The sequence below is a fragment of the Magnolia sinica genome, chromosome 11 (assembly GCF_029962835.1).
Source record: "Magnolia sinica isolate HGM2019 chromosome 11, MsV1, whole genome shotgun sequence".
Classification (NCBI taxonomy): domain Eukaryota; kingdom Viridiplantae; phylum Streptophyta; class Magnoliopsida; order Magnoliales; family Magnoliaceae; genus Magnolia; species Magnolia sinica.
The window spans coordinates 59921974-59927973 of NC_080583.1; positions in this window are offsets into that span (position 1 = coordinate 59921974).

Genomic DNA, 6000 nt, shown 5'->3' on the forward strand with positions numbered 1-6000 from the left:
GCAGGGGAGCTGGGTACGGTACCTTGCATACTTTTGCTATTGGATGGTGGTCTATAGGCCCACTATGATGAGGTAGCTCATTTTAGAGCATGATCCCAAAAATGAGGTAGTTTCAAATCTCATGTGAACCACGCAATAGGAAACATGGTAATTGTACATGGCCACATAAGCTTCGGCTCAAGCTGATATTTGTTGTCCCTTCATACAGGTTTGCATGACCTAATCAACAGGTTGGATGGCAAATAAATATTACAATAGGCTTTATGAAGTATTTAATGATGGATAATCACCACTATTTTCCCATGTTTGGTCTACTAAGTTTTTGAACGGGCTCATTTTTGAACTCATGGCCCTTAGAATAATGATCCAAAATGGATGGACAGCATGAAGTAAACACACTGTCCAGTAGGGACGTGGTGGTGTCAGTATGCAATTCGCATCCATCTGATCAACCATAACAAATAAATTTCGATTTATTTAGAAGTGTGGACATGAGAATGGTGTGGTTTTGGTCCTATAAGCCTACTATGATGGTGGCACTATTTAGATGGCTTAAATTGACTTAGATGCATCCCACATGCATGACGTGTCATAGATATTTAACTTGGATTGAAAAAGAAAAAAAAAAAAGCTTAATGAGCTCCATAATGTGTGTTTTAGTCACATCATTAATCCATTTTGCCAACTCATTTTAAAGATATAGCCCAAAAAATAAGATAAATCCAAATTTGGGTGAACCTCACCATAGGAAACAATGGTTATTGAGCTGATTGACGCCTGCCCAGCATTGAAAACTTCTTAAAGCCTACTGTAATGTTTTATCTACCACCAATGTTGTTGATTAGATCAAATCAAACATTTACGAATGAAAAGCAAATTAACAGCTTGAATCAAAACTTTTTTAACCTCTGAAAAGTTTTTAACCGTGGGTGTTCAATCACCAATGCTTTCCATGGTGTGGTCCACCTGGGATTTGGATGTTGCTATTTTTGGGCTCATATTCCAAAATGAGCTGGGTAAATGGATGGACGGAGTGGATAAAACATATAAATCAAGCTCATGGAGCTTTTTCAATAGTACACAGTAGGAGGTCCGTGCTGTGTGGTCCACTGTGCAATCCGAGTGTCCCTGCATGAATGAATGGGGTAGCACGTGACTCTGCACAAGTTCTCTTCTAACTTGCGATCGAAACCGTTGATCTGGTGAAACTGATGGTAGGCAACGTGCGCCTCGAAAATCTCCGAGTCTCCACTGACATAGCGCCCCTGATATTGGTGCTTTCTTATTTTAAGACATATGCTGTACTTGTTTTCTTTATTTGTAAGACATCGAAGGGCTGAAATCATGGGATCCCTAAATCATTACTGTTTAGATTTTTCCAGGTCGTCCTTTATCAACGGTGCGGGCCATCTGACCAATGGTTTAGATCAGTGAAAAATAAGCCCACTCCCACACCCACACGCATGGAATCCTGTTCGTCATAAAGAGTTTATTTACAGCTGGCCTTGCAGATGCTAACTCCGAGGCGACGACTTGATGCTTGGCCTCGAATCTTAAAATGAGTTAAAAAAATGAATGGAAGGCATGGATAAAATTAGAGCAGGGCATGGGAGGACTAGACTTCCATAACTAGCCTTATTCATACTCGACTCGGCACTAATTGAATGGGTGAGTTAGTTCGAATCGTGTAGGCTTGCCGAATTCGTATTTAAATCGAGTTGGGTACTAGTTACACAATAATTCAACTCGATTCAATTTGAAACTCGATTCAATTAGAGTCAACTCAAATTTGAGTATATATATAAATTAAAAAAAAAATTATAATTTCTAAGTATCTTTAACCTTACCTGCCACACCAGATGGCGTCCAAATCTAAAACTCTCTCTCTCCCTCCCTCGATCATCCTCCCCATCTTTCAAACCTAACAACTACCTACCATCATCACTGGCTTCCTACTCCTTTCTCTCTCCTCTCCACGCCCTCCCTTGTTCCTCTTCCAAACCCAGCATTCACCCCACTACCATAACCCTCCTCTCTCTCTTCTCTCTAGAACCAACTCGGTGCGAACTTGACCCGACTCAGTATTTTTGGCCATGTCGAACTCGGTCCAAATTAGTCCAAATCAGACCCGAACTTAGATCAGGCCAGGCATATTGGGCTTGGTACCGTTCGAGTTCGGTCAAGTTCAAGTCAGGCATATTTCAAAACCGATTAGAATCGGGTCAATTCTAACTCAGTAAGACCCGACTCGACGCCCAGCTCTAAATAAGACACATTCATCAATCACGGCATCCAAAGTCTAAAATGAGCTGATAAAATGGACAGCATGAATAACGGGATATAAGACATACATCACGGTGGCCCCACAAAGTTCCGTTGCCTATTGAGTTACTGTCCGCAGTCCGCGTCCGGTACATCTACAGTTGCAACATGATTTGTTGCGTTGATTAAAGTGCTTCAAGACATGGGTACAGTGGCCATGTGCTTGTGGATAGACCAGTGTCGGTCGATCCTATGCCTATACTAGTAGAGATCGCTTTGCCTTTGTCGTCACTTAGCATCAAGCGTCTGTCGCAGCCTCCTGGGCCATAAGCTGCTGATTTTTACAATGATCGGAACCGTCCACGTTGTGTCATCTGTCCTGTGCAGCCTACTGTAAACAACATTATTGTCATCGTTTTGCATAAATTTATAACAGTGAAAAGATAACTTTTAATTGCTTCCGTTCTGAATCAAAGGTCAATATCATCATTAAAAAGTTTTGTGTGACAAAATAGCTTATTACGGTTTTTCATAGAATATAGACGGTTCAAATCATCAGAGCATCTTACTTTACGGGCCCAGCGGGCAAAGACACCGGCGTTTCTCCTTAGTCGCGACTGAGGCAAAGAAGAACTCGTGCGAGTACGTAGTTTCTCAATTAAAAAAGGAACGGAAAAAGTCCCGATTAAATCGGATTGCGTACTGAGATGCTACTAAGCCCTTGTCGTACTGAGTAAACTCAGCTGGGCCCACCTTGAATGTGGGTGATCTATTCACGCCGTTCATACATTTTTCATCTAATTGAAGGGGTTGAGCCTAAAATTGAAGCATATCCAAAGATCAGGTGGATCATACCACAGGAAACAGTGGGGATAATGATTTCCACCGTTGAAACCTTTCTATCCCCACGGTGATGTTTGTTTGTCATATAAATGGTCCGTAAGACCGTACGGACATGGATTAAGGAAAAAAATAAATATAAGCTTGGCCCAAAACTTCCGTGGCACCTAAGAATTTTTCAACAATAGACATTGAATTCAACTCTTTCCTGTAGTGTAGGCCATTTGAACATTGTCATTCTTCATTTTTGGCCTCAATACCTAAAATCAAATGGATGGACGGAGCGGATAAAGTACATAAATCATGGTGGACCTTACAGAGTTTACTCCGTACGCTAAGCGTAGTGAGTTACTCACTACGCAATCCGCTTCCGTCGCGAAAGAGTATCTCCCACTTGCATCACCACGTGGGCCCACATCAGATGTTCCTCCCAAAGCCTGAGGCAACGTGGCTCATTGATGGATGATACAGATGGCCCATTCCACTAGATAGCACTGCAACTCAACCCACAATCCCATGGTCACCAACGAAATCAGTGAACGGTCACCATTCAACACAAAAGATTAACGCGACTAAGATTGTCCAAAAATGCGTGTTCTGTATGCTTACGCATCAAATGAAAAGAAAACGCATGAACGGTTCGATCATGGGAACATGCAGGGACGTGGGCCCACATAAATGTGCAAGCGCGAAAAACCTCATGCGCGACGCCGGCCACAGCTCCTCTGTTTTTACAGTGCGTGAACGCCGTGAAGTGCGGTGGTAAAACCCCCCGTGTCTCGCGCAGTAACTAGCGGCATGGCGTCATCCGTGATGGGGCACCTTCTCTCCAACGGGTTCATTTGATACTCTAGCATCGCGTGACGCTTGATACATATGCACTGGGTAATTGTACACGTGGCATATTTATTTCAAATTAAACCATCTAAATTGTAGAAAATGATTTACAAATTACAGTCCAAATATAAGATTGTATTTTATTTGCTGATTGTGGTCACTTATTTATTGAAATAAGGACGTTGAATATTTTTCATTTGAACTCTTTAATAAAATATCCACCAATTAGAAAATCAGATCATAAAAAATAGTAATATTTTCTTCTGATAATCAAAAATTGAGACTCATGTTTTGGACAGTTTTAATTTGAATTACTTTTCATTTGCGCATGCCACTTCTGAATAATATGTAAAATGCATGCGCATCATTCACAACCACGCCGCCAGAGTATCAAAGTTTTCCAAGAGAAACTGACGACTGCAAACGCAACCTTTTACCCACCGTCTTTTCTACTCGCTCCCAAATTTTACTTTCCCAAGTTAAACCATTCTGTACGGGCCTACTATTTGCAGACGAAAATGCTTTTGTATTTATGTTGCACCGTGAAATCTATAGCTACGGTTATAATCCGCAGTCAGAGGTTTTCCTTGTTGAATTTCACGCGTGGCTGGCTTGCACCAATGGCTACTGTTATCATCCGTAGCCAGAGGTTTCACGGTCCCACTAAATACAAAGTTATTTTCGTCTGCAAATAGTATCTCCGTACATAATTATTTAGTTTGGGAAAGTAAAGATTGGGAGCGTCTAATAAAGACGGTGGGTAAAAGGTGGGTTTCACAGACGTCAATTTCTTTTTTTTGAATTCAAACATAGGCCCTTTGTCCCAACGAAATTGACGCGGATCCGGTGGTGTCGCGCACGCCAACCCCGCAGTGGCATGGACATGTATTACGCGCTGTGGGGCCAACTAGGATGTATGTATTTTATATCCATCCCGTCCATCCACTTTTCCGGATCGTTTGAAGGCATGAACCCAAAAATGAAGCAGATCTGAAGCTTGAGTTGATAATACCACAGAAAGCAGTGATGATTGACCGCCCACCGTTAAAAACATCTTAGGCTTATTTATGTTTTCCCTTCATCCAGCTCTTTGTAACCTTCTTAACAGATTAGATGGAAATTAAACATTACGGTGGGCCTTCAGAAGGTATCAATGGTGGGTATAATTATTACCCCGGTTTCCCTTTGTGTGGTCCACTTGAGCTTAAGGTCTGCTTATTTTTTAGTCAATAACATAATATAATTTGAAAAAATAAATGAAAATCATGGATATAAAACACATACCTCAACGACCAACACATCAAAACACTACCTAGTCCGTCTTATTCCATACCCTTGCTTCGTATGACGCTTGATATACCAGCACTCGAATACTTTACACGAATGAAAAGAATAAGATCATAATACACAAGCAGTCAAATATTTGACACGAATGAAAAGAATAAGATCATAACGCGACTAAATTGTTGAACCTACTGTTGGTGAGTAACAGACTCAAAAGCCAGATTGATTGAATGATCCAAACCTATGATTTGTATACTCTTGTTTTTTAAAACATAATCATTGAATGACTTTTATTTTGGAGCTTTTTTCTATATAAACCCCACCTTAGGTATACATCTGCGTACTAATTCTGTTATTTTGTACAATGGTTACTCTTTTTTTTTTGGGTTAGCTTGTTAGTACACACCCATGTCAGTACACACAATGGTTCCTTCTTTTGCTAACAACCTCTTCTACATCTACATCGTTTTTGTTTTTATTTTTATTTTTTATTAACTTTTTTTAATTTTTTTTTTATGCAACTCAGAGAAGGGAACAGAGTGGGTGCGCCCCGGCATCAACGAAGATGGTTTGATCCTTACCATGGAGCCCACTTTGATTCATGGGTTTTAGGTACCTTCTTTTGTGATTAGTTTATGATGAACTATTCAACCTATGCATTTAAAAAAAAAAAAAATTTATTAACTTTTTTGTTAATTTCTTATGCATCTCATAAAAGGGAACATATTAGGTATGGCCTCGGGCTCACTCAAGACGTTATAACCCTTACTATGGGGC